This window comes from Camarhynchus parvulus, chromosome 1A (assembly GCF_901933205.1).
Source record: "Camarhynchus parvulus chromosome 1A, STF_HiC, whole genome shotgun sequence".
NCBI classification, from domain to species: Eukaryota; Metazoa; Chordata; class Aves; order Passeriformes; family Thraupidae; genus Camarhynchus; species Camarhynchus parvulus.
Genome location: NC_044586.1, coordinates 24,584,255 through 24,611,176, shown reverse-complemented (window position 1 = coordinate 24,611,176; position 26,922 = coordinate 24,584,255). Strand labels below are relative to the sequence as shown.

General features: G+C 37.7%; 1 protein-coding gene across 6 annotated transcripts in view; it reads left to right on the top strand.

Annotated features, from left to right (window-relative positions):
- ATF7IP (activating transcription factor 7 interacting protein) overlaps positions 1-26,922 on the top strand; it is an 84,567-nt gene that overhangs the window by 5,990 nt on the left and 51,655 nt on the right. The window contains exons 1-2 of one of the 6 annotated variants that reach the window (XM_030960724.1): positions 15,729-25,474; positions 25,766-25,849. The exons of 4 other annotated variants lie outside the window; for them this stretch is intronic. The gene's annotated coding sequence lies outside the window, so the exon portion shown is untranslated. Of the gene's footprint in view, positions 1-10,361; positions 11,891-15,728; positions 25,475-25,765; positions 25,850-26,922 lie in introns of those variants that run through there. One more of the 6 variants, XM_030960723.1, reaches the window with a different exon arrangement.

The following is a 26,922-nucleotide window of genomic DNA, read 5'->3' as shown; positions in this document are numbered from 1 at the left end:
TATGTCAGTTTGCATCCCATCATAGTGGAAGAATTCACAACATTGTGTAAATGTCTGTATATTGTATAAATACGTTTTATGTTTCTTTGGGAAAGCTTTTGTTTTGGAAAGTAAACTATGCCTTTTGTTACATTTTGAGCTGTGCTTGTTACAAATTATTTCAAAACTATACATAGGAATTACTAGCACTTACTTCTTTCATGAACAAACATTAAATTATTTGAGGACTTAGAGAATTAGATGGCTGGGTGCGAAGTACTTTTTTAAAAATGTATTTTAAAAAATATTTAGTTCAACTAATAGAGGTACTTTGCTACAGGTAACATTAATTTATGTAATACAGGAAAAATGTTTTCCTCTTCTAGATGTGGTTTCTGAAAATGCTTTCAAGTAAACTCCCATAGTCAAGGCACAGATTTTATTAATTTTATGGCTGTGGATATGGGAGACAAAATAAATACACAGATTATTTTAACAACTGTTATTTTGTGTTGTGTCAAGCATTATCTTCCATTTCACGGTAGTGTAAAGAAATGTTATGGGAAAAAAAACCCAAACAATTTCCCAAACAAAGCACATCCCTCTTGTCTCCTCTCTCAAAAGAAAAACGCCGTCCGAACAATCCAAAAGCTGCCATGTTACTTCTAGTTTTGCTTCCAACATGTTGCAGTTTCCATAAGATCCTTTTTGAAAGAAGTTGCATTCAAATTTTTTGTTTCTTTCAGAAATGTGTTAAACACATTAATAGAAATGCTTGCCAACTTCAGTCAATGCACTGAAAACTTCCCTCTTTGGTCCTACCATCAAGAAGCTTGGAATAATGAAGTGTCCCTAAATGTTGTACAGACTTTTGTTTTTCTGAACTTCAGTACTCCTTGTCTCATGATTATGAGCTCTTTTTTTTCCCCCAGCAGTTTAGGTAGTGTTTATATGTGAAGTCCGAAGTGAGAGCCAAGACGTTTTTTGAAATCAGTCTACTGGCTTGTGTGAAAATAGGAATAAAAAAGGGTTTCAGTGGATAGTGTTTAGAGACTTCAGTTGAACTGTGTACAAATAGCAGTTTCTCCTGAGTTTTGTCAATATAAGAACTGTTTTGTCTGCTTAATGTTAATTAACATATAAAACCCCAAACAACAAAACTAAAAAGATCAATAAAGGAAGGGAGTAAATAAGAAAAGTGGATAGGATGTGGTTTGGACACAAGGATTTGTGGATGAGACATAGCTAAGTGGTTTCTAAGCATCTAATTTGAGCAAAAGAAAGTATTCATGCTTTGGTTGGTCTCTCCTGCACTTCTTATGTTTAAATGCTTAAGATCTTGTCTAAATGGGCAGAAATTTCTGCCTGCCCTTGATTCTTCAGGGAAGGAGCCCTGGTATGATCTGTGGCTCTATGTAATGGTATTTAAGAGGTGTGTGCAAAGGTGACATTACTTACACAGGGCAATACCTAGAGGAAACAACAGGATGCCATTCTCTTGTGGTTCTTGTTTGATGTCCATGAGAAATTGGGAAAATGGAAGCCCTGCTTTAATTTATGGCTTCAATTATTGAAGTTACTGAGATGATATTGGAGTGTTTTGGCATATTATCAGAAGAGGTCAGGATTAAAGGTTGTTTGGTGTTCTTATCATAACATGTTAAACTTAACTTCCATTCTCTAGTCTTATAAAATGCTTTATTTTCTTGGGATTTTGACTAGAGAGTCTGTATAAATGCCATGCTAGGTAGCAATGAAAAAACTTTAGTCCCGTGCTAGTATAGAATTACACACTAGTGTGGGTTCAGTCCAACATTGCCTGGCCTAAAGCAGTTTCAGAGGACTTACTCCATTCATAAGTCTGTGTTTATTTAAACATCAGGTTTTATTTTAAAATTAGTTTGAATAATAACTTTTAGCACACTTTTTAACACACTTTTGTGTGTTAATGGAGGTATATTGAACTGGACATTTAAGTTAATGCATGTGATTTCTTTCTATTCAGTAAGATTTTTTGCATCCATGTGTCTGTGTTAACATATTAGTGCCCCTGCATGTTCTTGAAGCTTTCTGACAAAGCAAGACATTTGTAGCAACAGGACTGTGACATGGAGTCTGTTTTCTCTGGCTCAGGGAAAGCATTCTGTGAAAATTTTTTGCAAACTTGTTGTTTTTGCCTGTTCAAACCTATTTAAGTCATTGTCATCCATATGTCAAGACTCAGCATTACATAAAACGCAGTGTTGTACAAGTGCAACTTTTGGATTCTGGGTTAGAATGTCCCTATGTTTTTGGTGATATTCTTCAAATTGTAAAACTTGAATTCAGAATTCACATTTTGATGTACAAATTTTGTAGATATACTAAACACAGAATTCTATTTAAAACATTGTTACTGGGGAAATCAAAGGATATGTGTATTTGTTATACAAATGGAATATTTAAGTTTGAATTTTGGAATCTTACAAGTTATTGTAAATTTCCACAAGCTAATGGTGTGGTATATATGGTGCTCAGAGTAAGCAACATGAGGTATATAATCAGATAATATAAAATTTTTCTTTTGATTTGATGTAGACTTGATTTTTACTTAGTACGAGGTGTTGGTGGAGAAAAGCTTCATTGTAATGGATAGTTTCAAATTAGCTGTAATGAATTTGTTCTCCAATGTTCACAAGTTTGTTTTTTGAGAAATATGTCTTTTGAACTTCAAGTATATTTTCATTTAGTTTTCTAAATCTGTACCGTACTATCAGAGACAATCAGTGGAGCTGTCTCATACGTGGCATGTGCCCTTTCTTGTACTGCAGGTCATGGTAATACAAGGACAAAAAGAAAAGCCAGATGGTGTATTTCACCATTTTTTAAAGTTAGAAATACTGACTGTAGTGCTGGTGAGTGCATCAGACAACTACTGCTGGCATGATTAATCAATCCTGAAATAACTAGCTGCAGCTGGCAACAGACATGCACAGTTACATAAGTCTAGACCTTTTCATAATTGGAGTTGTTGGAGGGAGGGCATGTTCTTCTACTTTTTAGGGGGGAGTGACTTACTATCTTGGGCTTATTTTGGATCACAAAGATTATTTTTTGTCAAAAGGCTAGGTATAATTCAACACTAATTTTCTTTGGAATTGCCTCATGGACTCCTGCAAGTATTTTGTTTTAAAACAGACAAATCTGGATTATGTAGAAGAGAAGTGAGGCAGATATAGAGGAGCTTCCTCCAGAAGTGATCCAGTGTTGCCTCTATGAGAGTGCGTGATTGGTTATTATTTATTACATTATTATAATTAATAATTATTGTTTTCATTACCATAAACAGATAGTAGATCGAAACCTGTATTGGATTTAATTTTGTTTTAAACTTTTGTCTTTGGTTAACAACCCCATTCTCCCCACCACAGGTTCTCAAACCAGTTCTTCAGGAACTGCTGTGTTACAAGATTCCATCAAATTTTCTTAACTGATTCCAGATACAGCTCTTCTTCGAAAAACTTAGACAACAAGCTGCATTGCAGTCATAAAGAGTTAGATACTTGATTTCTCCAAGTGTTGAAGTTCTAGAATGTTCCTGGGATGTTTGCTACCTTTCTTATAAAAACAGTTTTTTCCTCCCCAGATAAGATTTCTATTGGGCAACTAATATTACAGATTATTTTGAAGTAGATAGAGCAGTACAAAGCTATAGATTAATTTCTTAAATGGGTTGTTTTGTTTTTGTTTTGTTTTTTTTTTAAGAAGCATTGAAGTGAGCCTGCTCTTGAAAACTATTCCCTAATGTTTGTCAGCTCTGTGCACGATCCGGCTCTGTATCCGTGACTGTTAATATGTGACATGAATTCATGAATTCTGAACTGCCTTGCACTTGTGAGAGATTTGAAGCATGTGATACAAGCCCTGGATCACAGCCCTAGAAAGGCTGCCTCTTGCTCGTTCTTGGTTTATTTTGATTTTCTCTTTACCAGTGGTGCTAGGAAGTTGCAGTGCTGCAGCTGTGCATTAACCACTTCCTGCCTGTCAAAGAAACCGCTCCTCTGTTCACAGGTACCCACCCCTTCCACCTCTGCAGTTTGTTGCAGTGTGGTAAAGACAGAGGTGTTTTGCTGTGTAAATGTTTTACCTCCTGCTGAGTTGTCACTGATTGGCTTGAGTGAACGCTGCAGCCATCTTAGTCTTATTTTCAGTACAGCTGAGAGAGCAGTTTCAGAATGGCTGAAAAAGTGCTCTTCAGTGTTAGTAGTTCAGCTTGACTGTGTGCAAATGAACAGAGCTGTTACCATCACATGCTCTGGACCTTAGAGGTGAGCACCAGCTCTACTCTGCTGCGAAGCAATTTAAAACCTTGGTTAGGCATAGTTAAAATTAATTCTAAGCTATATAAAATACATTGCAACGCTGTTGTCTTTTTTTTATCAATTGTAGTGGGTTTTGGTTTTTTGCCGATTTCTTTGTGGTTTGGTTTTTGGAGTTCAGTTTTCAGGGGGTTCTTTGTTTGTTTGTTGGTATTTGGGGTTTTTTTTGGTTTGTGCTTTTTTTGCTTTCTCTTTGCTTTCACACTGAATTAATTCACAGACCTCTATCTTGTCTCAGTTACAGGATAGATTAGATGGGACAGGTCAAATATCATATCTGTCTTGCTAATGCAATTATTTTGTTTTGGCTTACCTTCTTAGCAGGCCAGAAGAGCACTCATTCTGTGCTGTCCCTTTCTCGAATGCTTTCCTCATACTTTAAGTAAAAAATGAAATAAACTCTTTACAAACTTAATTACATTTTTGAAACCAAGCAATTAGATTTATAATTTTTTCAATGTATAACTTTTCTAGTGGTAGATAATTACAATGCCTGTATGAATACATTAGAAAAACAGTGATTATATAAATGTTAACTGTTCTGTAGGTAGCACTTATTTGCTACTCAAGAATAAGACTACAGATTTTATGGAATTACTACAAATGAGAAGATGGAAATTTTGAAGTTTATTGTTCTTTTGTATAACTTAATTGAAATCTGAGTTTCAAAGTGTTAGTGGTTTCACATGGCCTCATGTATTCTGCTGTGTGGTACTGGTTGGTGACCTAGCTGCCATCCTTAAAACTCATTAGAAGTTACTGTTTGTGTCCAGGGAGATGAAGGTAGGAGGGAGATGCAGGTAGGAGAAAAGTAATGCTCAACTTTTTTTCACTGGGGAGTTGGACAACAGAAGAGAAGAAAAAAGGCATTTTTTGTTCATGACTATATAATTTCTTTTTTCTGTGTCTTATACCTAGTTCAGGTCTTCATGGGTTCTCTAAGCTGCACATAAATGAAACCAAGAGTAAGTAAACAGAAAGCTTCTTGAAGTTCTCCAGAAATATCAGGAGTAGCAGATGAGCTTGGTGGCTCACAGTATTTTCCTGGCTGAAGTTAAACTTATTGTTAGGGCTGTGAAAGCTAGTCTAAATGCTGACAAGTTTAGTCGTTCCTCAGAATTTCTGCATGTTAATTTGGTGCTTTCAGTATAATCTATAACAAAGCACTTAGTGGTTAAATTAGTATTAAATATCTCTTCTCATGTATTATCTTACACAGTTAATGGCAACACAGTGTTCATAAAGACACTGAATATTCTGTGCAGACATTCCATGTCAGATTCTCAGGAGACATTGTTTCTCCATGTTTATTCCGTTCATTTGATAAAAAGAAATAAAGTCAGTAAAATAATTTTTAAGGTGAGATGGTTTGGCGACTTCAATTAACAGTATTTTTCTAAGTAATTGGTCATAGAATTTTTCTGCTTTAGGATAAGAGATAAGAGTAGTGCAAGTATGTGGTTAGAGGTGATGAAAAGCAGGTAGGTAGTTTTATTTTTTTTATTGCTGGTGGAACTTTGGTGAATTTGATTTACAGCAGATTTTAGTTCATAGTGGCTTCTTTTGATTGGGTAATGTAGTTAAAATCCTGGGAACATTTGGGTCCTTTAAAGTGTCTGAAAATACAAACCACAAGTTCTAATTAAACACATTTATCTTGATAAAATTTGACGTTTTACCATACATTTACCTCGTCGAATGAATGTAGATTAATAATGCAGTGCAACAATAATCTTTCTGGTTTTCTGCAAGACACTGAACCTCAATCTTATAAATGATTACTGACGTTTGTGTGTGTTTTTTAGTCAGTTATCGTTCATTAGTTCCAGATGTTAGCAACTTATATTTTCCACAGGAACAGAAACATTTCATTCTTTGAGATCACCAAACTCCTCCTTTATAATCTCTGAAGGGGATGAAATTTTATGTCTAAAGCATAATTTACCATACACATCCTGTGGTGGTTTGTTGGTTTTTTGGGAGTTGGGTTTTTGATTGGTTGGGTTTTTTTAAAGAAAACAGCAAGCATATAAATATTACCCAGTGCTCTTTGTTTCGTTGATTTAAGATTTCTCTGTTAAACTCTGCTTTAATGGAAGCGTGAAAAGTAGAGTATTTTGGACAATCACTAGGAGTGTTTTTTCATATGTATTATATTTGAATAAAATATTGCATTTTCAGACCATGTCTTTTACATAGTTCCTTTTAGTGACTTTTTGTTGCCCATGGGTTTTTTCTGTGAGCTGAGTAAGCTTACTCCCATTTTGCAGAAAATGTATGGAGTGATTGCCAGAGCTCAGTGAAAAGTTCTTGTCTCTGTGTTTCCCATTCCCTTTGGTTTTGGTTTCCTTTGCTTTTTAACTGGCCATTTTGAACATGAATCCATTTTTGGAAGTGCTGTACAAAATGTGACTGGCCCAGCAGGGAGCTGTAGTGTTTTGTTCCATGAACTGCATGGGTAGTGTGGTTTGGTTTGGGGTTTTGTTGGTTGGTTTTCTTTTTTCTTTCCTAAAGTAGGTGTTAGAATGCTAAAAGTGTGGTAGGTTTTGCACATGGGGTACGTTCCCATTTTCAGAAATCCAAATATATTGTAATGCTTTTTTTATGGTTGTACTAGTAGCTGAAAGCATAATCTCTTCTCTCTTCACTCCCATGGTGCTAATAGTTTGGGTCTTACTAATCAAAAAGAAAATGAAAACCACCAGTTTATGTCAAAAACCACCAGAAGTCAAAGAAACAGGGTACTTGAGTGGATGCTAAACACCCCCCTCCCCCAACCACCTTTATTAAATACCTGAATTAGATGTTCATGCTTTGAATTAGAAATAGATGCGTGTAATGAAATAATTACTTCAGCTGAATTGATTGCTATACAGTTTAATGCAAGATGCATTGTCAGACTGGGGTCAGTATAGTTGTGTCTGTGTATTCTAGAAAAAATAGCTTTGTACTGTTGATAGGTAAACTTGAAGGATAGACTATCAGGAGTTAGATAAATTTCTATTAGGGTAGTAGTCTCAAATCTACTTGATTTTTTTCCAAGAGAAATACAAGTTCCAAAAGAAAACCAGTAGTTTACTCTGAAAAAATGTATAGCCTCCCTTTTTTTTTGCATTTTTGTTGCAAATGCTGTACTTTAAAAGAAGAATATTCCTGTAATGACTTTATTTTTTCATTTAGGCACCAACTTATTTGGATAGTTTTTCACGACTAAATCATAGTTGCTTGGAACCATTCTAACATGGCTTGATTATTTTTTATGTTCCTCTTAAAGTTCTGAATTGTCTCATTTTGCACAGCTGCATCTTCTATTTTGATAGAAATTTGGGAGCAAACAATTTCAGGCAGGATTTGCAATGGACTGGAACAGACTGCTGAATGAATTCAATACTGTTCAATATATAGAAATCACTTTAAAACAGCTGATTTGTTTGGTTCTTTCGGTGGAAGTAAATGGTTACCAAGTTCTTAGAACTGTCTGCAGTCTTAAATACTTTATCATGTTATGACTGTTATTAAACAGTTGAATTGGACCTTTATTATTTAGCTGTAAAATTTAGTAGATTTTTTAAGCATGTACTGTCTTTGAAGGAATTATGAGTAAGCCGAATTATTTACTGTTTTCCATCATCTTGATTTTCAGATTGAGATCAGTCAGCTGTTTAGTAAATAACAAAATTCTGCATGTAAATTTAAGTGAGCAAAATGTAGGAGTTTTGAAGTTGATGAGAATACTCATACTGAGCATTTTCCATTTCTAGAAGAAAGGGTGTGCAACATAGTAGAGTGTTATAGCCTGGAACTTACCTGGTTTAGACACTTTCTCACCCCTTTTCTACAACAGAAAAGCGGATAGAATTATTTTCAGTCCTCCCTCCCCCATTTCCTGCCCTTCCTGTTCTTTCTGCTGATACAGGCTTCTGCTATAAAATATCTTCAAATAAACCACAGCAGCTAAGATAACGAGTTGATAGACAGTTTTCTGCTTCAGAAATGTACATCATTCTCTGTGTCTTTCAAACACTAATGTGAGAAATTTCTGGGAATTACTAAACTTTTAGCTGACTCTTAACAGTAACAGTGAACAGTAATTTGATCTGTTTTGGTTTAGAGAAAAGTCGGGGAAAGGAATGTCTTGGACTAGTGTCAGAAGGCTTAGGGCCTTTCATTTTCATTTGCTCTGTGGTGGGTGTTTTTTCATTTGTTTAAGGTTTGTTGTTGTTTTGGTTTGGTTTTTTTAGGTCAAGGTACTAGTGATAGATTTCGTAATGGTTGGATTTATGGGGGTTTTTTCCTTTCATTTTAGACAAACTTTGTCAATTAAATGTGTCAATATTTAAAATTGCCTGAATTGGGGGAATAATTTTGTGTGACTTTTTTTCTCTAACTATTTTGAGAGAACTGGACTGATATTTTATGTTGTCTTTGAATAGTACCTATCGAACCCAGTTAATAGTAGTTATTTTGAACACAGCTGGTCTTACTACTTTTGACCGCAACATCTGCTCTTTAAGGTCACTTCTCGTGGGGGAGTAGGAAGTCGTTTGCATGCTGGAGGAAGAGAACTGCTCTGAGAATATAATAGCTTTTAGGCGTTTCCACTGACACGGGCAAAACGTGCAAAAGGCAGGCAGTCATTTTGGCTTTTTTTGTAGTGCCAGTCACCGGAGAATTATGATTGAATACATTATGATTTGTTGTCTCAGAGTCTCCTATTAAAAACAAACAAAACAAACTACCAAACAAACCATGCTCCCCTCCCCCCCTCCCGGGGTGGGGAGCCCAAGCTGGAAAGAAAAAAAATCCCGCCTATTCCCAGTACTTGGGAGGCTGCTGAAGGGTCCCTGTACTTTATTTGGGGTCGGTTGCCAGCCCTGGGCGCGGCAGACGGAGGCTGCCGCTGGTCAGGGGCTCAGCCCCTCTGCCCTGCGTTACCGAGTTGGTGCGTTTCTAACTCCCAGATCAATGGCTCCTCCTCTCTGTGAAAACGTTTTGTGTTCGAAACTGAGCTTTGTCATAGCCAGTGGTGTGAGAGGGAGGAAGGCGCAGCCAGGGGGTGCGGGTGACTCTGCCCGAACGTTCTGGAAGCGGGGTGGTGCTTCCCGCAGACTGCAGATGCAGCGCTCGCCCGCGGGGGCTGCCGGCAAGTTCAGGCATGGACTTCCATAGCGGACTGGAGCCTGGAACAGAAAATGCTCCAAGGCTCTTATTTTTACAGTATTTGTTTTAATGTGTTAAGAACCATACTATTATTCAGGTATTCGTGCATAACGCAATAGAGCTGGGGGGAGGGTAGGAACAGGCTATATTTGGGAAATCTAAGGGGTTTAATTTTTTGTTTTTTAAAGCAGCACTGGTGCCCTTTCTTTTTAAACTCAGAAGCTGTTAATCCGGTGATTCATTCTGCAAATGACAACAGAATCGCTGAAAGATGTATTTTGCATGCACTTAGATGCGCTAGCATACAAATATCAGTCTGAAAGTAAGGCAAATGAAAAGATATAGGTAACATAAAAGGTATGTTAATGATTGTCACTTTAATGTGATAGGCATTCTGGGAAAATAATTAGCTTTCCCTTACAAATCACTCTGGTGTTTTGGATGCAAAAGGTGAGGATAAATTATAACAAGTTAGGAGTACTTTACATGGCTAAGTATTTTCAGATACAAAACCAGTATCTTTTTGACATTACAGATGAGCATATTGTGTTATGCTCAAATAACCTAGAACCAGCCATAATGAACAAATTATGCTTGCTGCAGAAAATGGGACATATAATTTGACTGTATATAGCTTTGACACTGTTGGCATCCTAAAGAGGAACAGTGCAGGGAACTAGAAGAGACCGGGATCTAAAGCAGGCTCTTCTGGTCCTGAGATGCTCTGCCATGTTCAGATTAATAAGCATCCCTGTCTCCGTTACTTTGCTTTTTCACTAAATGGTGCCAGGCTGCAACTACAGCTGCCTATACAGCTGCCTAAATGTCTAGCCAAACTTGATTTTATTTAAGGTTTCACAAATTTGTGTTTGTAGCTAGTATAATAATGTACCTATTTGCATTGGTTCTTTCATACTGTAAGAGTTCTTGCAAGGTGGCAAGGGAGGAGGGAAGAGGTATTGGCGAATTAATCCTTTATACACACACTCTTAAAGTCTAGCCTCTTTTTTCTTTCCCAGAAAAACCGTACAGTGACTTCTAGAACACATATTTGTCAAATGTAACCTATTCATCTATTTAATTGAACTTTGGAAGAAAAAAGGTAAGAATTTTAAAATTAGGTTTTAAAAGTCAAAGTGAGGCTGAAATCCAAGTTTCTGCTGCTGTCACTCTACCTTAGAGGTACTTGAAAAAATAATTGTGGTTGAGAGATTTTTTTTTTTCTTTCCCTCCTATACCTAACTAATTAAGAAAAGTTAAATGTGAAATAGAGACAACAAATTAAATGGCCTGACATGTTACTTGTCAGTATTAGGTTAAAAATGAATTTGTCTTACTTGAAACTAATATTTATTTCTTGTTGGAAATCTGCAAAATACTGGAAATACTAGGTTAAGAATACCTGGTTGCTGAGTGTAGTGTAATTTTTCTGGTGTTATTTCTGTTACACAATGACTGTGAACAGCGTGTGTGTAGCATCCTGCTTGATACAGGCTGCAATTTATTTTGCAGTCACTATTGTCAATTTTTATTTATATGAACAATGAGAGCGGCACTTGACTTCTGACATGGATCTGGATTATTAGTAAGCAAATACCTAGAAAGGTATATTCTAGAACCCGTGGGGAGGGGCAGAGCTTTGCTCAGCAATATCCTGCTGCAATTTAGTCTTGAAATCAGGCCCCTTCATGTAAATTTTACTGGCGCCAGCTAGCTGTAACTGCAGTCTGGCTCCCTGTCGGCAGCAGCGAACATGTGTCATGGACTTCTCCTTCACACGGGCTGCAGGAGCACTCTGGTTTCCGGACAGAAAAAGCAGCACTGATGAACGTGAAAAGATGTACAAAGGAATCTAGGTGTAATTAGATTGCTAGGAAGTGAAAATCCTGAGGGGATTTCAGCTTTCTTGGGGTTTTTTTCAGTGTGCTATCTTGCGCTGTGGTGTAATAAATCTTTGCCTGTTGGTACTACAGTGTGGTGTGTGGGAGGTACTTCACTGCACATAGTTGCTGCAGCACTCATAGTTGGCAGCACATAAGGCAGTACAAAGAGTACAACTGGAGGCACTTGCAGTTGCAACAGTTTCCTTAGAGGCTGTGGCATGCTCAGTGAGCTGCAGGGGCACTCTGACGCAGTCAGCTACATGTGGAGAAGTAGGAATTCCAGCAGGCTTTAAAGAACAGATGTAGGCTACTAGCTGAGAGGTGTAACAGCATAGCTCAGGCTGGCTGAAAACAGTACTCATGCTGCTGTGTAAACAAAACAAAGTCTTAGTATCAAGATGGCCGACCTGGAAGTCTGCTTGTAGCTCATAATACTTATGCAAATGAGCTGCATGTCAGTGGCTTACTCAGAGGAGGAAGCTCATTTTGCACGTGCCATCTTCTCACCAGGTAAGAGAATCAACTAATTTTCTGCATTCATGCTTTAAAGGACTTGGAAGTTAATTTTTCATCTAGGTCCCACCCCCTCACTTTGGCACAATGCCAGGAATTAAATTTCAGTGCAAGTGGCATTTTCTGGGAAACCCAAAAGTCATTTGTTCTGCTGTTTTTAGGGGGAATGTTACCTAGAAATTACTGTAGACTATTTACTTTAGTAAAACTAAGTAGTTAAAAATATTCAAAATTTCAGTATGTAGTTTTTGTTGGTGATGTTACTGCTTTTGTTTGATTCAAACCTCTACTGTTTTGCTAGTGTGTTATTTTTGTCTCTATAGTGACACTGGTTGATGCACATGGAGGCTTAGCAATAGTGAGAGCTTATCCTGGAGGGGGTGCAGAGTTGACAAAGTTGAATCCACCAATTGTGTTTCGGCTTCATGGTGTTATGAAGGATCATTTTTATTCTGGTCGTAATTTGAATTTTCTTCTTATTGAGATTACAAAGCTCTTAAAGCAATTAGATACTGAACTGTTGTCCATGAATCTTTTAGTATATATACTTTCTTAAATGCCTGTATGTACATTTAAAAAAGCTGTTTTTGTAAGAAGGAAACTACATCAGAATAGGGTGGTTTTTTGATCTCTCCCCCTGAGAAGACAATAACCTTACCTTAAAGCAGAAAATTTTAACAGAATTGAAGTATTGTTAATTACATAATATGCTCTATTGTGGTTATGCATGTAGTGCATGAAATGGCTGCACAGGGCAGACGTGCTGGTTCTGCACAAATACATTTGTGTTGTTTCTATTTTACAAGTGAAAGTAATGACAACCTGAAAGACTGGAGAGATAGTAAGAGAAAATTATTTGAAAGTATGGTCACTGACCTAGAGAAAAGAGACAACTGGAGATGCATTAACAAGCCAACAGAACATGGCCACTTAAAGGCAGACATCAGCTCACGATAGGGATGTGGAACTGGTAGTAGACAGGCCTGTTTTGCTTGAAGGAAAAATAAGATTAATTAAAGAGAATGACAATAAAGAGGTAGAAGGACAAAGTAAGTAGATAAATAATTATTATTATTATAAATTATAAAAGCCTTAAATGACAGTGATAGATATTGAAAGTATTGGAGGCATTCTGAAATGGCCTGGGAATTAAGGCTGATAGGGTAAACATGCTAGGCAGGAGAACCGTAACTGCTTGATATTGCAGAGGGGAGAATTTAACAGTAATAGAGAAAGGTGAACTTTCCCATTCATATGGCAGAGAAAAATGCTGCATGCCTACAGTACGGGCCCAATGAGTTGCAGTTTGTAGACAGCTCATGCACTTTGAAACCTTGGGTAACTTTTTAGTGCTAACTTAAGATTTTACATGGACAGAATTTTGCTTGTCCGCTTATATATATATTTTGTAGTCTGCGTGTCCAGACTACAAAAAGTAAAAAATGGGCGTGTCTGAGAGAGATTACAAACACAGGTGTATGGTACATTTCCCTACATAAATTACACTAGAAACCTTTAACGCCTATAAAGTTTTCCATAAATGTCAAATTCCGTTAGAACCAGTCTTGCTTTCATTGTTATATGAAGGAAGCAGTTTAGGGCCTCTCCCTCTTTTCTGTGAAGTGTGTTAGTATGGTAGAGGAGAAATGGCATTGAGTGGGGCATGAAAAAAGTAGAAAACTGATTAAAATAAAATGTTCCTGAGAGGAAAATCTTGACTGGTAAAGCAAACAATAACAAATGTGATATTTGTTAAGAATTGAGAAATCTAACAGTAATGTATGTGATGATGATAACAAAATCATAGTGAAAGAAAAAGGATATATCACAGTAAATATTTTGGTATTATTTTAGAATTATTTTTATGGAAGTGAGATTATATTACAAGATCATGTAGACAACTTAAGTTTTTGAAGCATTGAAGTTACAAGGAAGATACTAAAGATTCCATGATAGATATTTATTAGCAAAGGTTATAAGGAGGTCTTTGTAATCTGCATCCAGGAGTTTTAAAAGAATTGGCTGAGAATTCTGAGATGTCCCTCCCAGTAACTCAGTATAAGGTTGGAATTGTGGAAGCCCCTGAAGACTTTTTGAAAAGGTCTGGAGAAAAATCATGGAGGATTAACAGTGTGTCAGTAAATAGAATATTATTTCAATCAATTATTTAATTGCTGAAACACTATTATAAAAAGGATATCCTAATTAATTTGTTTTAGAACAAAATTCCTTGGTGTAAATACCCAGTGTCTTTAATGCACTTACTCATTGATACTCCTTAAATAACAACTTCCCTTCCCCAATCCTGTATCAATGAAACATTAAATTGATTTTTCAAGCTTTTGAAGGGGAGAGGGTTGCAATCATGCTCCAAGTAGAGTTTAGTAAAATAGTTACTTATTGTTAACTTTGAGGATGGAAAGATTGACTCTTACAGAGTCATCAGGATAATTTAGTAGGACCCAAACACCATTTATTAGATTTATTAAATTGTATGTGTTACCTTTGCACCCTAAAATCAGATTTCTATATCTATAGACCATCCAGCATAAAACACATTTGCTTGACAGGATACTCTGTCCTGGAAGTAAGTGGGGATCACACAGACAGAATAGATAGGTAAAGCCCAAAATAGACAGGTAATGTGGAGAGACAGATTCTATAGCATACAGAGAAAGAGTAAGGAAGTCATATTCTTTATAAAGTTATGTTCCTGGATGTTACTAAATGCTGATGATGTGAATTATGCCTCAATAAAGGTTGCAGTCCTGTTGTCTGTATTGGTATTTTACAATGCTGGAAAATTAGGAGGGGTCCTGGCAAAAAGCACAAGAATGATTATGACCTGGTGATACTCACCTTGGGGCTATATAAATAAAATAGTTTTATGGTTGCAAATGCAAGCCTGGGAGAGGTGGTCATGCATACAAATTCATCAGGAGAGTCTGTAGTATGTCTGAAAAATTATCAGGAAACAGTTCAGCTATGCTATGTGCCAGCACATGAAGAAAGGATGTATAATGATTCTTCACTCATTCAAAGAGAAATCTAGCCTTTGATTTTTTTAGGTGAGGTGAAACTGCAGCCTGTCCTTTGCAGGAAGCAAGCAAGCATGTTGGCTTGCTGGGTCTCCAGGCAAGAGACAGACTGTGGACAAGTGTTCGTTTTGATGTTACAGGTTTCTAGGCAGAATCTTTCTGGAGGTTGACTTAGAGCAAACCTTAAATGGTCAAAATTAAAGATGCTTTCCTTTGTGTCTTTTATACATTTTATCAATGGAGGCATTTTTAAGTATAATTCTTACTGTCAGCTTCTGGCATGTAACTCCGGGTCACATCTGGGAAACTTCCAGGCAAGAAAAATGAAGTTTCTTGTAAATGGTCACCCTGAGTGACTGTGCAGATGCACTTTCCTCCATATGATTTTTTATGAAATTTGGGAAGGTAAGCAGTCTAAAATAGCTGTATAAATTTTTATGTACTTATGTGTTTCTGAAATGGTATTACTGGTTTGTTGCTTCATCAGCTGGTTTTCCGCCTCATAAATCAGTAAAATAAAGTGGGTTTTTTTGGTAGAAGTGCTGTAAGCTCTTCACTGAAGAAGGTGTCTTTTGCAGACCAAGTACTACCAACTCATGAATGCATTGGACAGTATCACTACAGCCTGGCCACTGTTTTCTGGCTCAAAAAATTTTTACATACTGTTCTGGCAAAATCATTGTCAAATAATGTATCAGTAGAGGTAAACGTGCAGCTCCTTTTTTTGGTATTATATTATACTGTGAATCCTAGTTTGATATTCTGCACAGAACATCAAACTGGGATTCACAGTATAATATGCTTCATGAATTTATAATATTGTTTTATTTTTGAAAATTTGCATTAACAAGCAAAACAATGACCTCATTACTGGAAGAAAAGTGTTCTGCTTTTGATCACTTCCATCCTTTCCACTTAGGAATGCAACACTGGAGTTGGAGGTGGCTCTAGGCCTGGTTTTTCTGATGTCCTAAACAGATCATGTATCGAGGTGCATTTTATTAGTTCACTGAGTTAGTGTGTATGATGTCACTAGTCAGCATGAACAAAATGTTGCTGGCTGACGTCAGTCCACACAATTGCTGCCAGCAACCCTGCAGAGGTGATGGGGTAACTGCAAACTGGGACTTATGGTAGCTTTGAAAAGAATTCATCAGGAAAAAAAATTAAAGCCTCTCATCCTTGATGTGAAGTTTAAACCCAGGAAAGCCTTCCAGAATTACTTGTGCGTCTTGCATAATAGCAGGCCTCATTGAGGTCATTAATAAACAGGCATAAGAAATACTTTGGGAAGTGTAAGTTGATCTCATTTGAGGCCTGTAGCTTCTTAATCTAAAAGACAAAGGTCCATCTGTTGACTAGATGGATCATCTCTTCAATTTTCCTTTTTATTTTGCTTCTGTGTCCTCTAAGAAACCTAGCGTGAAAACTTGCTGACTGCTGTGGACAAAGAACACTTTGCGTATCTTTTTCCTGCTTTCTTCTTCAAGGATCTTAGACAAAGAAAATAAGGAAACACAAAAATTAATTCTTTCATTGGAGAACGTGGAAAAGAAATGCCTTCAGACTACAGATTTTAATTTCAGTTTATGTTTAGAAGTCCATATTCCTTTGTAATAGTAACAACAATCTGTATCCGTTGCAATAATAAAAACAAGTTGTAATTCATAGAAAACATTTCATATTCCTTCTGTTAGGATTTTGTTACAGATATGGCTGTTGACATTTGGTCATCCCACAGCACAAAAAATAAATACTACTTAGCAGCTCAAGTGATACAGCACTTGCTAATTGACTCCCTTTTATTAAGATTCTTACTGCAAGATGAGAAAGTCCAATAGCTGGGTTGCTTTTAGATAATTGGCATTTTACTCTACATCTTTGAGACTTCTGTGTAACATTGGGTTTGTCGTCTCCTATTTCAAATGGGTAATTAAGCACTTGCTTTTTTCCCTGATCATTTTAAGGTAATGATTTGAAGAACTGTTGCCTGAAGTGCATGCATGATCCCACTTATTTAGTATTTCATAAAAACATCGCTATTTGCAGTTCTCATCACAAGAGTCTACACCTAATTATTAACATTTCATCCTCTCCTCTTTCTTCCTCCATCATTACTTAATCCAAAGGGAGATGTCTCAGTATTTAGTTAATGTAACACAACCCTTTTAAGAAGACATTGAAGAGTACTTCTTAATGCTTAAGTGCTACTTAATAAAGACAGGAGAGAATGGGACTCTGTGTATGGATATTGACTATACTATTTAAGATGGTACTGCATAGCAGTGGTGGTGCATATTATGATAGAGTTCTGAAAAGCTTGTTGCCTCTTTTGAATATTGTTACTGTATGCAAAGGGTGCAGAGTAGCTGTCCAGGGCATAGGATGCTGTCTTGTTGCATAGGAAACCCCGCTGGATTAGGTGACACTCAGTGTGGGCAGTCTCTCAAGGAGCAGTAACCTCATAGCAGTATTATCTACAGAAATATGTTGACTGTGTGGATTTTTGTGGTCTTTTTTCATTTCCTGCCACTGTGAAATCTGCTGCTTGATGCCTGTGTATTGGTAGTGTCACTGAAGATCATTTATATTGGTTCTTTTTTTTTTTTGCAAGATAAAAGGAGAACATGTATGGGCTCATGTCACATTCTTTAACTGAAGGGGTTCAATCTCATGTATCAGAGTAGTATTTTACTCCATTGTAGAATAAATCTAGATAATATGCTAATTGCTATGTGGTATGATTTTTTTTTCATTCCTTTTAGTATGAAATTCTCTACTTCCTTGCTGAACTTAGGTGGAGAAACCAAAATCAGAAAAGGCAAGATGATTACTGAATGTCTGTGGGGTTTCTGTGGCATTGTGGTGACTGTTTTTTGTCACATGCAAATATTCTAAGATATTTTATCTACACATAGATACTTAGAAAAGCATAGGAAAAAGGAAGCTTCCCCCGCATCCCCTTTTCCCCTCTGAAAAATCTATTTTATTGCCTTTCATAAAAGGATTGGAATGAGATGAGGTTATTTAAAGAATAAGTAGGGTTCCAGTGAATATGCCAAAATGGCAAATATCAAAATTGAGATGAAACTAAGATGTTGCTTAGCAACTGTGGTACTCTTTGGTAGCCATAGATGAATACACTGCTGCTGTAAAGTGAGTCTATCTGAAGCAGGATTTCTAAAGAAATTACTTCATGAAATTTATACCAATTTATTCCTCATTTTGGTGAACCTTTTAAGTGCCTTTGTCAGGGATGGGAAACAGAAACCTGGCAATAAAACTTATTTTGCAAATTTTTGTTTTTCTAGAGATAAACAAGGCTTTCTACCAAGTATTTTGGTCTTACATTTTATATTCTAGTAGCAATAAACTCCAGCTTTCCTGTTCCTTGACTTGTCTTCGCAATGGATGCGGGATTATACTGGATTAGTCATGCATGGGCTGCAGTTGCAGAATGAGGAGAAAAAAGTGTTTCATTATATCTGAATAATATAAATTGCTTTCAATATTTTTCCTCATTGCACCATATTTTAAAATCTAACTTCTTAGTTGTTGTGAGCTGTTTCAAACATTCTTCTGAAATGAAATTTTGCAGGTGGAAGATGGGTTATGATGGTTGAAACCTATGTATGAAGAGTTTCAATTTGTGGGAATTTTAAGAGTGCTCCTTTTAATCAAGTTTTGTAGTATGAGGAGCTTATACAAAAAATGTGTTATATTGCATTGCACTTCAAGTTTATCCTGATTTTTTCATGGGAATTCTTACAATTAAAAAACCCATCCAAAAAGGTGTTATGTTTTTGACAGGCACTTAAAAGAATTTGTCCATTGCTTGGTGTTCCCTAGTCTGGACTTCCGAAAATAACCTTTCCCATGTAGAATGGGATTCTTGGGCCTTGCAGTGTACCTTGCCCTAAAAACAAAGACATTCATGGCAGTTTTTATTTAATATCCTGTTTGTCTATGTTGTTATTATGTATATTCATAAATAAGAGCTGAAAATAACTTTGTATGTCTGCCGAACTTGTTACTCTTTGCAGTGTCTTTAAATATATTTCTCTATATTTTTAGCAGCAGTATTTACTGAATGAATAGTTTATATTGCCGTGTCAGAAGACTAAGGAGTAAAAAAAAAAATTACTTGAAGAAAAATATGCAAAATGAGCCACTCATTCGATTGGTTGACCGAAGAAGGGGAAGTGAGGTGCTTGGAATTCATATTTCAGGTGTGATAAAAGTCAATGTCTTATATGAATTAGAAATTAAGTTTCAGAAACAATCTTACTTTAGCTGTACAAATTTTTTTGCATATCTGACCAGAGATAGGAAACAAGATGAATTTGTTTTGCTGGGAGAAAATTGCCTTAAGGATAAGTTCACTTATGCTTATTGCAGCCTGATGATTTATTGTTTCATATATTTTTTAGCTTCCGTATACAAGAATTACATTTAAAACCCTATACAAATAAAACTAGATTCTCAAGTTCACAACCTAATTACCATTTTAGGCTTTTCTTATTATAAGTCATCTGATAGTCTTTTCCTCAACTGTATGTATCTATATGAATGCAAAATGCATGAAGTATATAAAAGGTCTGTGTACATAACATATTCAAAGAAGAGGGGAGTTTTGTTGTTGTTTTTTAATGACTTAGCTTATTAGTAGAAGATGGCTTATCTTGAAAGGTACCTTCTCAACTGTGCAATTACTGCTGTGTTGCTGAAGATGTAACAGTCCTTCAGAGAAGACTGGTGGAGTAGTCATCTGACCACCTTTAAAAGTCCCATTTTAAAGGGGTTTTAATATCTGACAGCTAATACGGATCTTCTGGTAATGAAATCAGTTGTACAGCTTAGGTCACAGAATATCTTAGATTGGAAACAGCCTTTAAAGATCATGTGATCGGGTCTTTCTTGGGAAAGAGAACCTAGATGAGATTATATGGCATCCTGTCCAATTGCATCTTGAAAACTTCTAGTGATGGGGATTTTGCCACATCCTTGGTGAGGTTGTTTCAGTAAATCATGTTCTCCTTGTTAAGAAAAAATAAAGAAAAAAGTGTCTGTCATATATTGACACACAAGTCTTGTGTTTTCCTGATTCTTTACCTACCAACTGATTTCTGCCAAACTTTAGCCCCACTCTGGTTAAAAAAGGATTTTCCCATCAACTGTGTAGTTACTTTCAGGACACTACTCTCATTCATCTTCCTTTGTTTCTGTTTAAGTAGCTTTGTTTTTCAGAGTATGTGAGTTGACACGAATTGTTAGCACTAGGTGTAAGCATCTCAGAAATGAACACACTGTGCTTTGTTGGTTAAGGTGCTACTGATATAGGTCAATACAACTGTGCCATTTAAAACTTGAGTGGCGTCATTTCAAAACTTATTCCTACTGGTGTTGAATTTAGAAGTCTGGCCACAAGGTGATAATGAGAAAAGAGTGTCTCTTATATGGTAACAATTAAATCTAGACTATTGCGTTTGGTCTCCTAATGAGTCAGGTAAATGGTATACAGCGAGATCATATGTCTGCGGTCTATGCAGTAAGTATGGTGAGTAGGTGGGTGTGTCAAAGGTTCTAGAAAGGAAGAATACAGTAAGAACTGGTACCCTCTCTGGCTACTTTTTGTCATTAAAGCCCCTTTCAAAGCTAGTTCTGTTTTTCTTATAATTTATTTCTGTTACTGGAACTACATAAAGAAATCATAGATTCATTTACTTCCTGCTTCCTGTTCCTTGGGCAGCTTAGCAAAGAATTATATCTGGAAATCTGTGTCTCTAGAACTTGTTCCAGACATGCTGAAGTTAAAGACTCATCCATGCAATGGTTGTTTATATATTAGCTTATTAAACATTTAAAGGACCTTTTGGGTGACATATCGGGTAATTTTTGTTACAAGTCTTTACAAATGTGAGATGTGACAAATCTTTGCCTAGGAGCAAACACAGAAAAATAATTGTCCACCCACTGACCCAAGTGAATTTAATCTGCCATTATAGACTTTTACTAGAATAAGTAAGTCTTACTCTGGTTGCATGTTTTGTATTCTAAGAAACTGACTGCCATAGAACTTTATTAGGAAGCGACGTTTATCATTGTAAAAACAAGAATTACATGCATTATCTGGGGTCCTTAGCATATTAATACAATATGTTACCGGTACTAAAAATATGCCTTTTTTTTTCTTCTTTTTCTGTATCTAGTAATGAATAGAATATTAGGTTGGCGTCTTCTTTCCTAGTTCCCATCATTTCACAACATTAGTTTCCTTTGGAAAACATTTAGCCTCTGATAAATGAAAAAATGTCTTGTGGAAGGAGACAGTTTCTAGTAAAATGCGTTAGAAGTAGCTAATTAACATCTATGCAGTAAGCTACTTTTCCTTTAAGAATGCTGGCAACAAACAGTCCTAACCCTAGGTACAAGTAATGAAGTTTGGGTGAGCTGTAGTTTTTACAAGAAAATTTGTGTGTTTTGGTCTGTTGGGTGATGGTGGGGTTTTCCCCCTTATTTTACTTGGAGGCTTTTTTATACACAGATTCTTTTTTTTTTAATTTCAAATACTTGGGATTTCTGTTTAATTTTTGAGATTCTGTTTTGTTGAGTCATTCAGAAGATACCAACTGTCTTCAGTGATCTTTGTGATCAACCACGTGCTTTGGCCACTTTTTTTCCCCGATCTCCTTATTGAATTGCGACAGAAAAAATACCGTTTTTTCATTCTAGCAGTGCTTCTGTGTATCTTGTGTATCAGATGGCACATTTCAGGCTGCCCAAGAGCTAGGTTAGACAATGTACATGTCCTGTGTGCACTGGCTGCTTCATTCACCTTACAGTGTTGGCTTTCACCTGCTTTTACCTGTTCCAGGAAACAGAAACCTGGGGGCGGATGTGTTGAATAGAAGGGTGTGGGAACCTGCTTACTTGCTTCTGCTGCAGTCAGAAGAGTGTATGCTATCAGTTTCAGTGAAAATGAAACTATGGTTGGTCATAAAATTATGTACATGTAGATTACTGCTGGAGTTACTATCATGGAACATGTACGTACATAATATCTTTAAGATTTTTCGTTTTATGGACTTTATTTTGTATCTAAATTTTATTCTTCAAATGCCTTCTCTGTTGACTGAGTTCTTTTCTTAATTTATCCTGCTTGCCCTTCCAAATGCCACAAGGTCTTTAGTTTCAAGTGGAGGAATCGTACAAGTGTTTCTGGTGAGGCGTGATTAACAAGGGGTAACTCAGGAGCCAAGAACTTCGTGTGGGAGTCTACATCTTGTAAGGATTAGGCGGCATTTGTTGCAGGTCTTGTGGATTACTCCATTGCCATCTCACCAAACCGACATGGGCTATTACAGTCAGAAAGATGGTTTCTGTTCCAGCTTGCCTAGAAACGAAAGTGAGAAAGAAGATACTATGCAGATTATTTTGATTTGAAAAGATAATTACTTCAGACTTTATTGTTGTCACTCAAAAAGCCCCGTGGAAACCCTGAGGGAGCTGAGTACGCCGTGCCCGCCCGTGCCGTCACGTTAGGGTGGCTGCGCGTGCCTCGGCCCCTCGCGTTGGCCGCGCCGCGCTCCCGCCCCGCTGCGGGGCCGCTCCCAGCAGCAGCGCGGGCTATTTTTAGCCTGTTGCCAGGCAGATTTGGTGTATGCAAAGCAGCTCTGCGGCAGCCAATCCCGAGCAGGTATGCAAATCTCCGGCAGTCCCCGTCGGGTAAGGAGCCGACGAGAGGACAAGATGGCTGACGAAGTGCTGCCTTGGCCTGCCTCAGACACTTACTGAAAGAAAACTCATCTTTTCATGTGGGAAATGGGGAATAGCCTCCCTGCCCCGGCCGGCACAGAGTCCCCACCAGGCTTTGGTTTATGGAAGAGCTGGTGTCCTTACGCCCTGGCAGCGTGCCCCTTCCATCCTGTGTGTGGGGCAGGTCTGGTGCGGGCCAGGTAGGGTGTTCTGCCCCTGCCCACAAACGGTGTCTTCCCCAGGTGAAACCCTCCCAACACCCAACTTACCAACTGCTGGTTCAGTTCCACTTTAAACTTGCTTTTTAAACGCAATCTTTGCGAAAAAACTTCGTACAAGGTGCTTATATTTGTGGCAAACAGTAATGTTTCAGTGCAGCATCGCCTCGTTCGTTGCAAGTTTTCACTTCTGCTTCTTGTGGCATTCGAGAAGTAACTGGGGATCACTGTCAGCATCAGGTAGCTCACCTCTGAATTCTGATGTCACTGAGCTGCCAGCTGGAATTCCAAGGTTACATCGCCACAGCTAGCTGCATATGTGATACGGGAACTAATCTAGACAATAGACTGTTCAGGGTAAATATGTCAGGTTTTTCATTACAATAGTGTTATTCTGCATTTTATCTAACAGAAGACAAGGGGTGCAAATGTGCATATGTTAGTGATACTGTGTCAAATTTGCAGGCTGTTGAATTACTGAAAATCGTACATTTAAAATTTATAAAGAATTTCCTTATTAAAGGAAAAGTAGTGTATTTTATAATGCATAGAAAAGCTTAAGCATGATCAGAACATCTTGCCTTTTTTCTGAGATTGTTCTTTTTCCACTGAGTCTCTCATATTTTTTGATCTGGATGTGCATGAACAATTAATTTAGATTGTTCAGGTTAAAGTTTGGAATATCAAAAGTTGAATAAGTTTTTTGTTGTAGATGCGTTTTGGCAGTTGCTGGCCATATCTGGAATTATTAGGTCCTACTCATTCAGGGGTAATGGAAAGGAAATTCAAGCTGTTTATTCTATGCCGGAGATGAAACTGTAATCTAACATTGAGACTGTGTATAATATTATTCATCAAATAGATCTTTAAATGCACAAATTCAACTTCACAGTCCGTAAATCCTTTTTTGTAATTAAAAAAAAATTCAACTTCTTTAGAGTTTTAGTTTGTGCTAAAAAACTCTTTCTGTAAGAAAGCTGAATGTTGCTGTTACCACTGTTTAAAACAGCAGGATTTGTTTAGTGTTTGGAGATGTCACAGCTGAATTGAAAGCTGATGTTTTGAGTTGTTGATAAAAGCTGGAATCTCTAACACTTGTGGGAAGTAAGAAAACACATTATCACAGCCTTGTTGCTCTGGCTGAGTTCCAGTCATGCAGTTTTATTAGTTTAATAACCTAAGTAGCTGTTAAAATTCAGTATACAGAAAAAGATACATTTTTTCTTGGAGAATCAGCCTCTGTGTGCTAAATAGTGGGTGTTTCTAAGGGACTTGAGTTGCTTGTAAAATTTGTGTAGGAGAGACTCTCCACTTGTTTTCCATTCTTCCATGTTCCAAAGAATACAGTTATCTAGGCATAAAGTGATGAACATGCAAGAACAACTTTGCAAAACCAGCAGCAGATGAAATATCTTAACCAGGTAAACAGACCTGTCAGTCATTTTTGTCCCATGAGGAATTCATTTTTCCCACAAGGCATCAAAGCATTATGGGGGAAAAAAACCTGACAATTTTGGTAAGAGAAATAGATTAATGAGGCAGTGTCAGAGGGGGTATTATCCTCTTGAGGTAGGAGACACAAGAGAAGTGCTTAATTTACTGTGATGTCAATGTGATGAGAGCATAGCTCAAGTTAGAACCTGATGCTATCACATAGACAATAAACAAGACCAACTTCTTTGAGATTGTACTGTGAGTTTACTCTGGTTTAAGAAGGCTTTAACCATGTAGGTGCCTGTTTTTCTTAGGCAGAGATACATATGTGGCCTTAATGTTTTGCTGAATTTCAGGAGGCAGTTTTTTGCAACAGCGGGGAAGAATGGCTTCTCCTTTCATGGCAGAAGTCCTACTGCAGTCATGACAAAACACCAATTTTCTGTTGGAATACTAAAAAAAGCAGTGGTACTGCATACGATCTGAAGAAAGGAAGGTTTTCCAGATGCCATGCTTAACCAGGTTGGATCTCGAGGTTTTTCTGATTCAGCATTCAACATGGCAGGAATTCAGTGATTGCCTAACAATGCTCCTGCGCATTAAACACCTGTTCCCTATGGCGGCTGTGCACCCGTACTCGTGGGTCAGCGCTGTTGTGCAGCTCCAGGTCTCAGACGGAAAGCCCTTGGCTTTCTATGGCGCCCTTTGGAAAATCCCGCTCCTTTAATGCGCGCCCCCGCGCTCGTGCCCGCGCCCGACGTCTGCCGCGTGGGGCTTGTTGCTGGGTGGAATTTCAGGCCCTCCCGTCTGATTGGCTGCCGCGCGGCCGCTCCGTTCGGCCAATGGGAGGCGGCCCTGCCAGTCCGTCCCGTTGCCGCGCGGGCTGCGGCCGTCGGGGTCCCGCGGGCGCCCTCTGGGGAGCGGCCGCGCCACTGCAGGGCTCCGCCGCAGGGGGACGTGCCTCGCTGCCCGCTCTGCGAGCCGCAGCTCTTGGGGATGTGGCGGGAGCAGTTGAGCCGAAGGGGGTTTTAATTACAGTTCACCTTGTTCTGCTGTGTATGCACTAGGTGAAATAGGGCAGGATGGTGACGTAATTTTTTTCTTAGAAAATGGTATATTTTTCTTCCTACTCTCAGGTAACAGTAACATAACTTCAGCCTAAAAGGGACAAAAACTGAAATCGTCTGTGGTGTGCTAGAAGAGCTATTATTTGCACATACAATAATCATGTGATATCTGTTTTGTTTATTACATTTAAAAACAAAGGCACAGTTGTATGTGGAGCTCAGTAAGCTGGTGTGTATTCCATTCAGCCAGATCAGTAGACTTGTATTATTGGTAGAAAACCAAATTATTGGTGCATTATTTAATTGTGTCTTTTATGAGAATAGCTCTCAAACAAGATTTTTTTCCTTCTTTGAAAATAGTTCATAAATTTCTGACAACTTATATCAAAATTGCTATGGAGGATTTCAACTGACAACTGCTTTTTATGAATCACTACTTAAAAGGTAGGTATTATTCACCACTTTCATTATCTGGAAGTCTCCATCTAGAACACAATATTCATGACCATTTGCTGCTTCACTTTCTTTGATTTGACTATGATACATTTTAAGTAGGCTTGCACATTTGAGTGCTGATGTTCATTATCAGTGAATTTTACTTCTTCCATGCAGTTCTTGTGCTTTGACAAACGTTTTACGGTTGTGGCGCATTTGGCTGGTGCTGCATGCCCTCGAGGAGCCCTTTGCTGGTGCTGTTCTAGACCCGTGATGTTATGCAAAACCCATTATGCACTATTGTTCAGATTGCGGCTTCTCCCTCTCCACTCCCCCCCCCTCGTTTTTCCATGACCTTCCCTTTGTCTGCTGCCTGTCACTAGGCAGGATTCAGGCAGCTCCATGCTGATTGGCTTCTCTTTCTGAGCAGCTCATGGGCTGCTTACCTGAGCACATGATCATAGGCTGATGCATACCAGCTAATACAATCCTTTCTTGCTTTAGAACTGTGGTCTCTTTACAGAATAAGAATAATAAAAAATGAAGAAATAGAGGGAAAATGGCTCAGAAAAGAGATCTTCTTGCATTCCTAGCTGCACTGGCACGTTTTGTGCCATTTAGCACACATTTTGTCGTGAGAAGAATTTCTAAATTTTGGAGGGAGTTGCCTAACAATGTGTTCATGTCTCACATGACTAATTAGATATGACTTTAAAGCTTAAAATGAAAAAGGGAGTTTTTGTATCTAAACAAATGAACACAATGTGTACGTTGGCCTGTCAAAATTGTTGCCTTTAAAAAAACCAAAAAAGTTAGCCCAAAGCCTGTGTCCTTATTTACAGCATTTAACCCTTACACAGGTAGCTGTACATGCAGAGTCATTTTGTTTTGACGCATACAAAAGCCATTCTTTGAAATAAAAGGTGCTACTCTGTTGGCTTGGTGCCTGGGTCATTGGTTTCCTCCTTGTGGCTTGGTCACAGGATGAGAAAAAAAAGAAAACACCCAAGCATCAGGTAAGGGAGGTGTTTAACAAACATAGCTAAACTTCATGTTGTTAACTATAATGGGAGACTACCAAA